The following is a 17,596-nucleotide window of genomic DNA, read 5'->3' as shown; positions in this document are numbered from 1 at the left end:
TGGATGTTAGAGAAAAATTACATTCTATAATTTAGAGTATGTTATGAGAATGTTACATTTAAATGTTCTTTTAACATTTAAAACACCCATTTTTTATATTTAAAGCAATTTTTCTTGGTTTTATGGAATATTAGACGAACATTCCATTTCATCATTTTGAAACCACTATGAAAACACTGATTCTTAATGTTTTTTAAATGTTCGAAACATCCCATTTTATCATTTTAAAAATGTTATGAGAGTGTTACATTTAAATGTTCTCTCAAAACCTCTTTTTTATTTAAGAGGAAATTTTTCATAGGTTTTGCAAACATTTTTTTTTACCATTGTGTTTTTTTTAAACCATTGTGAAAAAGTTATTTTTTAAAAGATTTTTTTTTAATGTTCAAAACATCCAGTTTTTTTTAAAGAATGTTTTTATTGGTTACCTGGTTAAAGGAACACACCATTTTATCATCATAAAAATGTTACCTTTGAATGTTACGAGAACAATTTTATGTTATTATGTTATAAGAACGTACATTACTCCCTGTTAGATATAGGTTTATATAGGATATATGTTTAAAATTACATGAAGGTAGAGCTACATAATAACAATTTAACTGACAATCACAATTGTTTAGCTTAATAAAATATATCATCATGATTATTGTCATTTTAGAAATTCATTTTTAGATTTCATCAGAATTACTGCACATAACCTCAAGAAAACGTCAACTTGCATGTTTTTTTTTTACCTCTTCTAGTTTTTTTTATGTTTTATATGTACATCTTTTTCTGATGGTTTTCTTTTTTATATGCAAACTGGAACAATAACAAGCTTCTCTCCAAAGGTTCATTTGAGAGAAGTTGACATTCTTACTAACATTCCTAACATCAACTCCAACAATTCCAAATTATATTAATGTTTTTCTGTTAAAACAACAGCATAAGTGCATTTATTCAGCAACCACAAGTGCAAATAATATAGTCGAGATTCATGTTTGGCCAGATTGTGAAGAATAATTAAAATGCTGAGTATAAAAAGTATACATTTAAAGAATGAAAAAACAACTGAAAAAAAGGATAAATAACCAGTGTGCAAATATTGCAGAGAATTATGCTTAATTTAACAATAGAAGTATAAATTGTGATTGCAATTTAAAACAAGATTTATTGTGCAGCTGTACATGAAGGTACATGATGCTAAAAATGTCATTTTTGGATTAAACATCCTTTTAAGCATACTTCATACATTTTAGACCTCAGTCTAACAGGATAATGGCTAAAAATGACTGCATCAGAAAGGTGTGGATGAAGCACACAGAAGCCCTGGAGAACTGAATTAACTCGCGCAAAAAGAGAAAGGAAGGAAGAAGGAATAGACCAGGATCTGGTAGACTGAAACGATGGACAGGAGAAGACAATCAGTTCTGCTGCATTAGTTACTTCAGACAGACGGTTGGGATCTGCTGAGCTTTCAGTAAGTGACAGTGTGAGCTGCTGGGATTGCGGGTTTCACACTCAGACTCAACCACTTTAACTGATTTCACCTGAAAACGAATCACCTGTGCACCTGAGAGCTAACAACACCATCGACAGGCCGTTTCCCCAGAGATCCTCAAGAGATCTTAAACCACTTCGGCTTTTCTCTGAGGCTGCGTTCACTTAATTCTCTCTACATTTAGCGGATTTCCTCTCACTGTCAAACATACACTCTTCCGGCATTATTTTAATTATCCATTATTAAATGCTGTTTTCCCCAGGCAAATGTCGAGAACAAACATCATCCGCTTCGGAGTTAATTTCATTAAGCATCACTACACTATTTCACACTGAAAAAATAGCTCTGCTCTAAAATTATAGTGAGCTAACGTGCTGCCTACATGACAGCGGCCTATTAAAGCAGAATCCGAATTAAAATGGAATCTCACGTGACTGAAGCGTAAGCGTGTAAGTCTGGTGTTTTTACAAAGTCTCTTAAGCTCACCAAGGCTGCATTTATTTGATCTAAAACACAGTAAAATCCCTAAAATTGTGAAATATTATTATAATTTAAAATAGCTGTTTTCTATGAGAATATATTTTAAAATGTAATTTATATCTGCGATGTAAAGCTGAATTTTCAGCATCATTGCTCAAGTCTATATTGTCACATGATCTTTCAGAAATCATTCTAATATGCTGATTTGATCCTACTGATTTTATAATTGATCACGCTACATGCTACGGCATTCGATTCCACACGCGTCCAACTAGCAGTGACAGCCAGCTGAATAATCAGCATTATAAAAAGTAAAAAAAAAAAAATCTTTAAAGATTATTCATATTTACATATTTTTGCCAAAAAATCTCTGTACAGTGCGTTATTATATGGAGCTTTTGTCTAATGCTTCAGTGACAGATCAGATGTATGAAAGTATACAAGTTACACTGTAATTAAAACGCGGCAGACTTTAATGGACAGTAAAACAAAGGCAGAACACCATATAACTCTGAGTCAGAATAGTAACTTTATACTGACGTGTGGCTAAACAAAGGCAGAACGCCCTAACTCAATTTGAGCATTCCAAACAAAGTCAAAGAGCGGTAACTGGTGTTATAAGGTGCTCTGCCTTGGGTTTTTGAAGTTACGGTTAAGACAATTCATTATTTTTTTGGGAAAAACAACTAAATTGACTCAAGATACTTATACACATGATAAAGGATGTCTTAAATGTCCCAAAAACATCAATACCTAATTTTTGACCAAAATCGAAGTTAAGGTCTTTTGCCTTTGCAGGGCAGTATACATGTATATCCATCCTAAAACCTGTCAATACATGTTATTATATAAGTAAACATAAAAGATAGACATATATTTTAAAATATATATTACAAAACCATATATTAACATACATTTTTTGCATATATGTTGTTTTGGTAAAGATGCACATATAAATAAAAATACACTATTGACATATGTGACCCTGGACCACAAAACCATTCATAGTGTCAATTTTTTTAAATGAAAACATCTGACTGAATAAATAAGCCTTCCATGGATGTATGGTTTGTTAGGATAGGACAATATTTGGTCAAGATACAACTATTTGAAAATCTGGAATCTGAGGGTGCAAAAAATTAAGAAAATTGCCTTTAAAGTTGTCCACATGAAATTCTTCATGGAACATGATCTTTATTTATTATCCTAATGATTTTTGGCATAAAAGAAAAAAATATAATTTTGACCCATATTGTTGGCTATTGCTACAAATATACCCGTGCTACTTACGACTGATTTTGTGGTCTAGGGTCACATATACAGTTGCTGCATATAATATCATATAAAAATAGCCATTTAGATATTACTATTATCAACATATTTACAAATTTCACAATGGGGATTTTAAATATGCTATACATTTTTATGCAACCGGAGAATGTATGTGTGTGAAAATTATACATTACCTCAGAGGAAACATACTGTATATGGCAATATCACTATTACTTTTCCATATGGGATCCACCATTTTTTTGCTTGTCACAATGCATTCTAGTATTGCTTTATTTATGTATGATGCTGCCTTAGAACTGGTTGTCTTAAATAAATTATATTATAGAAAGCATATTGTTTGTGTCAGGAGCGTTCCTTACGAGGCCTCCAAATGCTGTCTAAGTAGGCAGCTCACTAGGTCTTGAAGCTACACAGCTATTGTTTAGGCTGGTGAAAGAAGCCATAAATAAATAACGAAGATCAAAAGTGCCCAGGAGAGCATCAAATTGATTTTTGTGAGACAAACCCCCATTCAAAATGCTCCAGACGAATATCTCTAGTGATCTTCAGCCCTCAGGACACACTGTATATGACCGTATACAAGTCTATATAACTACATAAGACCCTCAACGCTTCCAGTTAACAGCAGCATTTCTCTTCACAAACTGTTATGCTGTCAATAGTTTCATTTCAGACACAAGACTTCTGCCATTTACTCTGAAGAGCATGAGAAGCTCAGCTGGGCGAAACAGAATCAGGTTGATTTCAGTGGCGTGGCCTTTAAAGACGGGTCGATCTCACAGAATGAAGCGAATGAAAGACCCCGAGATTGAGCGCCTTTCCCAGAGGGCAGCTGTCCTCCTCCAAATGATCTTAAGCTTTATTGCCTTCTTTTAAAGAGAGAGCCGACACAGCGAACGCACCGCTTTTTCGTCATTTTCTCTTTAAGGGCTCCCTTTGGCTTTGGGGAAACAAAATGAACTAAGACACAAAACTGGTTCTAGAAGTTTTTCTATTCACAGAACCTGAAATAACCTTCTGCACTATTATCTGAGGATGGAAGAAAGTTGGTCTTAAAGAAGAATAATCCTCCATCCCATTCTCCACAGCTGATGGAGTTATGGAGTACCGAACTGTTCACTTTTTACCCCTCAGGGCTGTTTCTTCCTACGGCTCAGAGGAGACAAAAATTGGGTGTCAGTGTCGCCTCATGCATTTAAAAGACCAAAAAATACATCTGACGCTCTACAAACGATTCATAGAGTTCAGAGGAAATGTGCTTCCATAAATATTGCAGAGCACAAAAATGATTTTATATCTGTGAAGTCAAAGATTCAAACCTTGTGAGCAAACTTAAACAAGTCAGTATTCATTCACAGGAATATAAGACTTCAGCCATCAAGTTATTATAATGAAATATAAGCATTTCACTATTATAGCTGTGCACGTGATCAAGTAAATGCAAAAAAAAAAAAAAAAAAAAAAAAAAACTGTTTTCTTCCATTCAATATTAATCTATCATAATAACTTCCTGATGTAAAGGTTATTTATTTATTATTATTATTATTATTATTATTATTATTGTTATATTAAAAATACTTAAAACATATTGCTTTTGCAATAATACTAAAAGTATTAAATGTATAAAAAACTAAAACTAAGTATTAGATAATAATATTATAATAAATAATAAAACAATTAAAAGTATTTAATACATTTAATAACAAATAAATACATTATACATTATTGTCAAATAAAAACAAGTATTATTTATTGTGTTTTCTTGTATATTATTAGTTTTATTATTATGGAATTTAATTAGTATTAATAATAACCAGTATTATTATTATAAAAATATATAAAAATAAATAAATTACAATCATTTTATTACTAAATAAAGTATAAATAAAAACAAGTATTTAATAATAATAATAGTAATAATAATAATAATAATTGGCCTTAATATTTTTTACATGATAGAAAATCAAAAAGAATTAAAGACATATATTACTACTGCAATAATACTAAAAGTTTTAAATGAATAAAAACTAAAACTAAAAGTATTTGATAATTATATTACAATAAATAATATGATACAATTAAAAGTATTTAATCAATTTAATAACAAAGAAATACATTATGCATTATTATAGCTTTAATTAGTATTAATAATGATCAGCATTATTATTATTTTGACTATTAAAATACTATTGCAATAATTTTATTACTAAATAAAAATAGAAATAAAATTTTAATAATAATAATAATTATTATTATTATTATTTTACAGAATAAAAAAAGTTATAATACTAATTAGCTTAAATTTAATTTCTTTGCTTTTAAATGCTAAACTCCATTCATATCATAGTTCTTAGGTGGGAAAACATGGAAACCTGTGTAAATATGGAAAAATATCCCTGATGTGTTAATATATGCACATTCATAATGGTTATTTGCTCATCATTTGATGTATTACTTGTGATCACTAGAAAATATGCAAACATGCTTGTGAAATCAAACAGCACAGCATTAACTGCAGCAGTCGAACAGCGCTGACGTTTGTAGAATCGAATTCTAATGCATCACATTTACACGGGTTATGAACTAATAATACTGACCTGGTTAAGTCAGACTGTGTGCTTGGTGCTGAAGTTGTGCTACTGTTTTGTGAACTTCAGTCATGGCAGCAGTTAAGGGCACAACTGCACAATTTCTCAAGCTCAAGCTATGAGAAACCTTCCTAAAAAGAGGACGGGGAAGCATCATATATTGCCTTCGGTCCATGCTAAAATAGATTATTCTGCTAAAGTTACACACACACACATACAGCAGGCAGGGCAAGTTAAAGGGCGTCCTGTTGACTTTCTAGTGTGTAAATTTGCCCTGTGTGTATTTTTCAGAGATAGCGGGGTAATTGTTTCAGCTTCAGGTCCAGAGCGTCTGAGCTCTGCAAACAAACATTCATCATATCGCCTTCAACGGCCACAACACATTGACCCAGTGCATCAATTCTACCTACTGAAACACACACACAAACACACAATGTGTGAATATATCAGCCGTTCTAGATAGTAGAAAACCTTCTTTAGAATCTGCTGGAATAGAAGAAGAACACAAAAAATGAACTGAAATTCACTGCTTATGAAAACTGTGTTTACACCAGTAAATTAAACCAGTGTCTAATAGACACTATAATAAATGCATGGCCACAAACACACACGGTAATGAATGCACTGCTTTTCTCATTATACAGCTCTGAGCAGAATGCAATGTGCATAATCACAGCAAAAACATAAAAAGACCATTTATCAATACCAAATACTGTGCAACTATGCTATTTAAGGTAATATGATGGTTTCTAGACCTTTTTTAGCTGTTTCAGTCTCACAAGGTTGAAACAGACGATAATCAATAAGAAAACTGCTTTGTTGTTGTAAAGAGAGCCAATAAAATCAGCAGTGCTAAAGAAACTCCCACAGTGCCAAAAAACTAAATTTAGCTCTGCAGGATTGAAACGAAGTGTATATTTGTTATTTTAACACTTGCCTTAATGTGTGTGAGCAGGGTAAAGATCCTGAGATCTTGAGAAGAACCTGGAACAACACTTTTCCTTCCTTGAGAGACTCCTTCTAAGATAATCACATTTACTTCAGGAAGACGGCAATCAAATAATACGTTATGGGTTAGGGATGTAATGATATAAAAATCTCATGATATGATAATATCGCAATATGAACGATACAATATTTATTGTGATATGTGTATTCAGTCGTGAAGAAATTATGGTTTTTGAGGAAAGCATTTCAGCATTTTTCTCCATGTAATGGACTTCATTGGTGCCCTGATTTTGAATTTCCAAAATGTAGTTTAAATGCATCTTCAAAGGACTCTAAACGATCCCAGCCGAGGAAGAAGGGTCTTATCTAGCGAAACGTCTGTCTTTTTTTTTTTTTGGAAAATAAAAATGTGTATACTTTTTTAAGCACAAAAGCTCATGTAGCACAGGTTCTGGGATGTGCGTCCCAGATTGATAAGCCATATTGTGCTTTCAGTTTTAGTTTGTTTGACTTTTACTGTGTCAAACCATAATGCCCCAAAACACAACTTTAAAGACCCTTAATGTTAGAATAATAAGTTTAAACGTATTTTTAAAAACCACACTTTTTGCCCGGAAGACCTATCGTTTCATATTATCATGTGACCACAATTATATCGTTACATTCCTAGTGACAATAAATATACTTACACTACCATTCAAATTTCAAGATTTCTTTCTTTTTTAAAATCTCTTCTGCTTACCAAGGCTGCATTTATTTAATCAAAAATACAGTAAAATGAGTAATATTATTACAATTTCAAATACCTATTTTCTATGTAATTATAGTGTAAAGTGTAATTTATATCTGTGATCAAAGCCACATTTTCAGCATCATTACTCCAGTCTTTTGTGTTACATGATCCTCCAGAAATCATTCTAACATTCTAATTTGCTGCTCAAGAAACATCATTATTATTATCAAAGTTGAAAACAATTTTGTGGAAACCATGTTATATTTTCTTCAGGTTTCTACAATAAATAGAAAGTTCAAAAGAACAGCATTGATTTTAAACAGAAATCTACTGTAACATTATAAATGTCTTTACTGTTACTTGTTGAATATAAGTATTCATTTTTACAAAAATAATAACCTTTTGAACAGCAGACTTAACATTTCAGTAAATACAAATGAGTACTGCAAAAAAAAAAAAAAAAAAAACATTAAAAAGTTAAAAAATTAAATCAATTTAAAATGAAAGCATCTTCAAAGTCAACATCCTAACTGAAGTGAACCTCATAAATGACTAATCTGAAACGCAGAAACATCAATCGCAATTTCCTTAGAAAATCAGTTAATTTTTCAAAGTCTGGTATAAATGAGAATTAAATAACATAACCATGGAGTTTCACATTCATTTGTATGGAAGCTTGTTTCTGCCATGGATTTTGTGACTATTGTGACTGTATCTATCACAGTTCTGACTTTTTTCTCAGAAGTCAGAGGTTTAAATGGAATAAAAAAATAACTGTGACTTTTTATTTTACAATTCTGACTTTGACTTTTCTTCTCAGAAGTGTTTATGTGTCACAATTCTGAGTTTGTATCTCACATTTCTCATCTCAGAATCGCAGGAAAAAAACTTTGAGAGATAAAAAGTCACAACTAGATGAGTAAAGTTTGAGAACAAACTTTTAAAGTTTTAAATGTTTGATGGTTTTCAGTTTGGAATTGTTTTCAGTTTTAAATAGTTTGAAAGATTAAAGTCGGAATGTTTTGAAGGCAATACAGTATATTAGAAAAACAGATAGGGTGTTGCTATGTGGTTGCTAAGGTACTCTGATTGGTTGCTGGAGTGTTGCTATGTGGTTGTTGGGTATCCAGGGTGGCTGCTAGGGCAGTTGCTAAGGTACCCTGGGTGGTTGTTTTGGTGTTGCTCGGGTACCTGTGGTGGTCGCTAGGGCGTTGATATGTGGTTTCTAAGGTACTCTGGGTCGTTGCTAGGGTGTTGCTATTTGGTTGCTAGGTACTCAGGGTGGTTGCTAGGAAGTTACTAGCATGATTCTAGCATGATTAACATGTTACTAGCATGATTCTAGCATGATTAGCAAATTCCTAACATTTTTCTAACATGATTAGCATGTTACTAATGTTTCAAGCATGATTAGCATGTTTCTAACATGATTCTAGCATGATTAACATGTTACTAGCATGTTGCTAGCATGATTAGCAAGTTACTAGCATGTTTCAAGCATGATTAGCATGTTAATAGCATGTTGTTAGCATGATTAGCAAATTATTAGCATGTTTCTAACATAATTAGCATGTTATTAGCATGTTGCTAGTATGACCAGCAAGTTGCTAGCATGTTTCAAGCATGATTAGCATGTTATTAGCATGATGTTAGCATGATTAGGCTGATTGTCTAGTCTCAGTTGGTTTAAGCTGAAAATAGCTGGTTAACATATGTTTGGTATTTTAACAGGTCTTCCAGCTTGAGCAGCTAAAAATTGGCCAAAACCATTTAAACCACTTTAAAACCAGCATGGGAGACCAGTCAAAGCAGCCAATCAGCTTAGGCTGGTTTTGTGTTTTTTTTTTAGTAGGGAGTTGTTAAGCTTTGCTATAGCAATAAACAGTTTAAATATACCATAAGACTCACTGTACAAAGGTTTTTCACCCCCTCAATGAAAGTCTATGGGATTTTTGGTGGTTTTGATAGTCTGGATTATGAAAACAACAAGCTGGATGAGTTAGAAAAGATACAGCAACCCAAGTCAGACCAGTCTGAAGGTCTGGGCCAAGTTTGGTGGTTGTAGCTTGAAAGCTCTAGGAGGAGATACACTTTAAAATTTAGTCTCAGAAGAAGAAGAAGTTTTAAGGGGAAGTCCACTTCCAGAACAACAATTTACAGATAATGTACTCACCCCCTTATCATCCAAGATGTTCATGTCTTTCTGTGTTCAGTCGTAAAGAAATTATGGTTTTTGAGAAAAACATTTCAGGATTTTTCTCCATATAATGGACTTCATTGGTGCCCTGAGTTTGAACTTCCAAAATGTAGTTTAAATGCAGCTTCAAAGGGCTCTAAAGGATCCCAGCCGAGGAAGAAGGGTCTTATCTAGCGAAACGATCTGTCATTTTTTTCGAAAAATAAAAATTTGTATACTTTTTAAGCACAAAAGCTCGTGTAGCACAGGCTCTGGGATGCACGTTCACGATGCTACAAATTAGTAATGGGTCATTCTTGAACGATTCTTTCATTTTGAATGAATCTTCAATGTGACTCGGGAAGAACAAGTTGTCTCAGGGAGTGATTCGTTCAGTCGCACATGTGCAACATCCTACTAGGTTCTGTACTGGAATTAGTTCACCTGTTTCGAGTTTTCAGTTTTTCGAGTGGTTCGTTCATCTTATAGGGCTGTTATGTGATGTACAAACGACTCAAACCCGAAAACTTGTCAGATATGAGGTGAGGTGAGCTAATCATAGACTAAAGACCCAGGTAAACAATGAATGCATCTTTTCTGTTTCTTATAGCATTATAGTTTTGTCTTGTTTGTAGTGTGATCAACGTTTGTGTAAGCAGTAGATGTGTTAGGGAAGTAACACGTAACATTTTATTTATATTTTGCTAAAATGAACAAAATGACTTGAAAAAGGATTCGTTAATTTTGCTGAACGAGGCGGAAAGGTCAGAGTCGGTAAAATGATCTGAACTTGCAATCACTACTATGAATCACATCTAAATTCATCGTCTGTGTACTGACAAACTGGCGAAAAACTCCATCTTATTTTCTCCTACAACTTGAGAGGAGGACATCATTGTACCTTTTTGTTTGTAAACAGCGTTTACAAACTTACTTCCACTTTCTTAGTCTTTGCACGTTCGCTTTATAAACACTGGGTCTGTAGTTTCACCTATGTTCCGTGTGACCTTTCGACTTGATTCAATAGTACGTAGCGTCGTAAACGCGCATCCCAGAGCCTGTGCTACACGAGCTTTTGTGCTTAAAAAGTATAAAAAAAATATTTTCCAAAAAAAATGACCAATCGTTTCGCTAGATAAGACCCTTCTTCCTCTGCTGGGATCGTTTAGAGCCCTTTGAAGCCGCATTTAAACTGCATTTTGGAAGTTCAAAATTGGGGCACCAATGAAGTCCATTATATGAAGAAAAATCCTGAAATGTTTTCCTCAAAAACCATAATTTCTTCACGACTGAAGACAGAAAGACATGAACATCTTGGATGTCAAGGGGGTGAGTAAATTACTTGTGAATTTTTGTTCTGGAAGTGGACTTCTCCTTTAAATAGGATAATTTAATTACTTGATTACTGTTTTTGTATCCCATGGTGGAAACCATGCATATTCAACATGCAATTTGAGAATAGGTTTGTAGTTATAATGTATAAACCTTTCCAGACCTACAACATATGCTAACATCTAACTGCAGCACAATCCATTATGAGTTGCATCTGTTGTGTGCATCATCACCAGTGCGCATCACTTACAAGCTTCATTTCACTTTCACAGTATCCAACAAGGCAGCTCACTAGATTTTTGAAGAGCTTTATTTGTGCAAGTCATACGGGATATAAAGCATCTGCTGTAACTCACATAACTATGACTGATCACTCACACACACACACATAATTGAGTAATTTTTCAGAGCAAATACAGAAAGTGATTTCTCTGGAGTATGAGGGTTATGGCTTCGGTCGCCACTTCAACATAATGAGTCCAACCACACTCATCCTCACAGGCCAGATGTCCCTCCTATCACACACACACTCACACACAGATCTGGGTCACATCATCCATTAGCATACTTTGAAGAACAAAGTTTGTAAACAAGAGCTGTGAAGGGAGCGAAAGAGAGGGAGAATGATGAATAAACGCAAAAAGGAAAAGCAAAGAAAGTCGTTTCATTCCCACTGGTTTATTTAGACATGCATCTTTAGTGGAAGATCAGGTTCAAACACGCCTATCGCATTGGAAGGGTCTGCAAACGAGTAGCACTTGCCGGCTCCGTTCCAAACCCTAGTGAGAAGTTGGCGTTTGTATTGGGTAGTACTATTTTGGTCAATTTCGCTAGTTGCATTGCAAGAAAGGTTGCATGCGATGTTGCCTTAGAATTTAGCGTCAGAAGGCAGAATGATTTTACCACCCACTGTTTAAAACAGCCTTCATATCAAGTCCCAAAATGGCATCTAGATAGGCAGCTCTCCCCGTTTGGAACGGAGCCCGTGGATGTGTGGCACAAGCCTGCTGATAATTGAAAATTACGCTTGATTGACTCCACGTTCAGGGTCATAAAACGCAAGCGATGCCGGCATCCATTTTCCACCTTAAAATTTGAACGTGTAAAGTCAAGTGATACAAAACAGCTAAACACACAAATCTCAGACGGGTTAGACAGATGAATAGAGAGAAGATGGAGGCAGAAATCAATGAGCGAGGAGAAAGCGGCGGTGGCGGCAGGAGCAGAAGCAATCTGAAAGAAAATAGAGGAGGAAATGAGTCGTCTTTCTGCTTCTACTCCCACAGCTGTATTTTTGCTGTAGTTTTAATGGAATATTGAACTATTTTACGACGTATGTGGGTGAGAGATGCGAGAGAATGAGCAGAGAGAGGCTACAAATAAGCACACTGCATACTGTGTACTATTTCTAACAAATAGAGCATGTGAAAGGGCTGTTACTGCTAATTGCAACTATTAAACATCATTTTCAATCATTGAAATAAAGCTTAAATAAAATGAAACATTAAATGAAAATGTTAGGAACTAAATTAGAAATTTTGTCTTGGGAACAAAAGAAAGAAAGAAAGAAAGAAAGAAAACTAAAATTACTAAAACTTAAATAAAATAAATAGAAATATTTAAAAAAATATATATAAATATAAATATTTAACTTGATGTACCAAAACTAAAATAAAAATAATACAAACTGTATTAAACTGAAATATAGAATTATATTTATTATAGAATTATAGAATTATAACTAAAATTAGTACTAAAATTGAACATAAAGTACTAAAACTGAAAATTAAATATAGAGATATTAACAAAAAACTAATAAAAATGACAAACATACATAAGAAAATATGTAAACATTTAGCTAAAAATTTAGCTCAAATAAACATGAAAATGAAAATTTTAGCTGAAATAAAATGTAAACTAAAAAATAAAATTTAAAAAGTACAATTACTGGTAACACTACAATAACTAGTTTGAAATACTAAAATTTCTAAAACTGAAATAAAATAAATTAAGGATGAACAGAAATATTGAAAAAATACAAACAGATATATAAGTAGACGTACTAAAATAAATAAGTAATAAAAAATAATGCAAACTATAAAAATATATATTTTTTTAAACTAATAAAAATTACAAACAGAAAATTAGTAAAACTTTAGCTAAAATGAAAAGTTTAACTTAAAATAAAAAAAGATACAGTAAAAAATCAAATGACTGTAACACTTTACAAAAATTTGTGGAAGTGCTAAAATTTCTAAAACTGAAATAAAATAAATTAAAGATAAAATGAAATATTGAAAAATATAAACAGAAATATGTAACTTGATGTACTAAAATTAATACAAAATAAAATGAAAAATAATGCAACTAAACAGAGATATTTAAAAAAACAAAAATGAATAAAAATGACAAACCTACATAGGAAAATGTATAAAACGCAAAAGTTTAAATAAATAAATTAAAAATCATAAAATAAAAAAAGTAAAATTATTGGTAACACTTCACAATAAGGCGTCATTAGTTAACATGTATTAACTAACATGAACAAACAATGAACAAAACACTATTTATTAATCTTTGTCATTGATAGTTAATAAAAATACAGTTGTTCATTGTTTGTTCATGTCACTTCACAGTGCATTAACTAATGTTAACAAACACATTCTGTTTTTAATAATGCATTAGTAAATGCTGAAATTAACATTAACTAAGATTAATAAATGCTGTAGAAGAACTCATGTACCTTATTGTAAAGTGTAATCAAATTATTTGAGTAGTTGCCAAAGCAAGATTTAGTTGCTTAACATTTTTAGTTTAAGCTAAAGCACTAACATAATTAATCTAAAGAAACTAAAACTTCATGAAAATCTCTATGGGCATATGACTAAGTCACTTATTTACCCAAAAAAACGAATTAAAAAGGACAAAAATGCACAACAAAATGACCAACATTTTTAAAAAGAAAACAGAAAATCTAAAAATAATATCTAACTCAAACCAAAATTATATTAGCATCTCAATGATACCAAAATATGACACTAATACCCACCATCTCAGAATTAACCCAGTGTGAGAGAGGAAGATGAAAAAAAAAAAAAAAACGACTCACTGGGACATTACAAAGACCAAAGTAGAACAGCAAGAATGTGCTCATTATAGCAGCTCATTTAGAGTCTCCTCTAATGAAACATTCATGAATTCACACATTCATATCATCAGAAAAAGCGAGTAGGAACATGCTAATCACATTTGGCGGCGGGAGCTCATGCATGACGCTCTGTCGCGATTGGTCGGATTATACGTAGAGTCTCCGCCCACGCCGCCGCTTCGATCTCGATTTAGAACAGAAAGCCAGTAATTATCTTCATCAGCACTTCACAGACTCTTCAGGATGAATTTCACATCAGGTGGGAAGATAATTAGTGCTGTTTGCCAAGTCAACCATCACTAGTACTATTGCTCATATTTAGGGTTAGTGATCTGAACAAGAGCAGGCATCAAATTCTGTGCTACTAAAAATAAATGGTTTCTGCATTAAATTTGCACAATTTTCATCTTGCAGACAATAAAATATGCAAAAACATTAAGAAACCACCTGGAAACAAGACAGAACAGCCTAGCAACCATACAGTTACATTAAGATTATTAATGTTTTTGAAAGAAAACCAAGCCTGCATTTACTTGATCAAAAATGCAAAAATTTGTAAATATTTTTACAACTTAAAATAAGTGTGTTCTATATGTATATATGTTAAAATGTAATTTATTTCTGTGATGCAAAGCTGAATTTTCAGCATCATTACTCCAGTCTGTCACACGATTCTTCAGAAATCATTCTAATATGCTGATTTGCTGTTTAAGAACATTTCTGATTATTATCACTGTTGAAAACAACTGTGCTGCTTCATATTTTTATGGAAACTGAGATGCTTTTTTATTTTTCAGGGTTCTTTGATGAATAGAAAGTAAGAAAGCAGCATTTATTTCAAATGGAAATCCTTGGTAACATTATAAACGTCTTTACTGTCACTATTGATGAATTTAATCCATCCTTGCTACAGAACAAAGAAAAAAAAAACATTTATCTTCTCTGTAGAGAAATTGATTCGCAGCAAATCCTTTTGAAACAGACCTTAAGTCCATATTGAAGATTTTTTTAAAAGTCTCAAGAATCAAGGCTGCTGAAAAAGTGTGCGTCTGCTGTTGTGCTCTGTAGACATTAGAGGAATGACATGAGTAATCGAGGGATTGTGGGTTGGATTACATCTAGGGTGTCAGTGTCTTATAGTGAACTGCTGGTGCAGACGGCCGTCTTTGTGTATCCACGGCAACAGCAGGATTCTTTTTTAACGTGTGCAGAGAGTCTCTGACAGGAAGTTCAAGGACAACAGCGCTGCACCGACCCGAGCATCTGACAAAAGCAGAACATGATGATGGTGCTGTGGCTGTTGACCGCTGAGCGAGAACGTGAGCGGGAGAAAAACACAACAGCTCACACATGAGGAAAATCTATTTTTACAGGTGTACTTCTGATTAAACCTAATGAAACTACTAACCACAAAAGGCCATGCTTTATACTGTCAGAATTTTGAGCCAGTTGGATTTTGAATGCAAAAATTAAATACCCTAAATATTGAATTTATTCAATTTTTTTTATTTAAAAATCACTATTTTTGCATGCAAACAAAAGGTAAAGCTAAACTAAGGTACTGATATGGATCAATTTTTTAATCACAAAAGACAGAATAGTTTAGCATTTATAAAAATACACTGAAACTGAGACACATCATGTAAAACAGCTGTGTTTTACATGATAAATCTGTATTTTATTAATTCTACTTTAAATAAATAATGTTCTTTAGAAATTTCCATTCAAAGGATCCTGAAACTAACACAGTTTTCACAAAAATATGAAGCAGCATATTTTCTGCTTTCAACACTGCTAATAATATAAACTGCTTTCAACACTGCTAATAATATAAAAACAAAATAAAATAACCTTTGGCACACAACAGGACATTTATTGGGGAAAAAATATATAGTTTACATTGGCAAGGACGCATTACATTGAGCAAAAGTGTGCATTTTCTGTGCATTTTTATGCAAATCATCTAGTTAAATAGATCTGTATTGTTATATTTAAGAAATATTAATTAAAATTTAAAATTCTAAATCAATTGTATTTTGTATAAAGGTAAAGTAAAGGTAAACTAAGGTACTCATACGGCTCGGGTTTTATCACAAAAGGTAAAATAATTTAAATGTATAAAATACACTGAAACTGATACACATAATGTGAAATGTAAATATTACCTTGAACTATGGATCTACTTTTATTTTATTTATTCTATTTTAAATAAATGCTGTTCTCTTGAAATTTCCATTCATCAAAGGATCCTGAAACTATCACAGTTTTCAAAAATATGAAGAAGCACAACTGCTTTCAACATTGCTAATAAAATAAAATAAATCCTTGGCACACAACAGGACCTTTATTGATGCAATAAATTGATCAAATGTGTGCACTTTGTGTGCATTTTTATGCAAAGCATCTAGTAAAATGGATCTGTACTGTTATATTTAAGAAATATTAATTAAAATCTATTCTAAATCAATTCTAAATCAGTTATATTTTGTATAAATATTGAATTTATTATTTTTTTTATTTAAATATTATCTTAACTATGGATTTACATTTATTTTATTTATTCTCTTTTAAATAAACGCTGCTCTTTTGAATTTTCCATTCATCATAGAAGCAACACATCTGTTTTCAACATCGATAATAATAAAAGACATTTGTTCTTTTGAACTTTAAGTTCACCGAAGAATCCTAAAACAAAATGTATCACCATTTCCACAAAATATGAAGCAGCAACTGTTTTCAACATTGATAATAATCAGAAATGTTTCTTGAGCAGCAAATCAGCATATTAGAATGATTTCTGAAGGATCATATAACACTGGAGACTCAAATAAAATAATAATCACCGAAATAAATTGCAGGTATTTATTTCTGTATTTTTGAATTAAATGAAGAAGGTGACAATAAATGAACACATGAAGAAGTTCGTAAGAAAGGTTGTGAACTTGTGACCTTTGTCTTTTATACAGATTTGGAAAGACATAAATGCTGACAGAATTTTCTGGGTGAACTATCTCTTTAAATGTATGATTATTACATAATCTAATATTATGTGAGCACATGTCGCTCCCAGCTGCTTGTCATTATTAAGCATGAAGTGCATGTATAAAGATTCAGTCTGCATATGAAGAGAAAAGGAGAGGGACAATAAAATATGATGAAGAGAGACAGATGGAGGAGAACCAAAGGGAGAATGAGAGAGCATTGTCATGTGAAATGAGCAGAGAGAGAGAGATACTGATAGAGAGATCAATCAGCGGACAGGTGAAAGCTGTTGACAGCTTATTTCCGGCTCTATCCGCTCTGACCCTCAGCATCTGTGATGCGGAAAACAACAATACACCAGCTCTCTCTCTCTCACACTCCTGCTAGACGTAATACAACATCCTCCAAGAAGAAATAAGTGAGTGAAGCAGAA

General features: G+C 32.6%; 1 protein-coding gene across 1 annotated transcript in view; it reads right to left on the bottom strand.

Annotated features, from left to right (window-relative positions):
* The window catches only part of srrm3 (serine/arginine repetitive matrix 3), a 93,023-nt gene that overhangs the window by 57,194 nt on the left and 18,233 nt on the right, over positions 1-17,596 (bottom strand). The gene's annotated exons all lie outside the window — the stretch shown is intronic.

Source organism: Labeo rohita, chromosome 5 (assembly GCF_022985175.1).
Source record: "Labeo rohita strain BAU-BD-2019 chromosome 5, IGBB_LRoh.1.0, whole genome shotgun sequence".
In the NCBI taxonomy this organism is placed as follows: Eukaryota; Metazoa; Chordata; class Actinopteri; order Cypriniformes; family Cyprinidae; genus Labeo; species Labeo rohita.
This window is presented reverse-complemented; position numbering and strand designations above follow the sequence as displayed.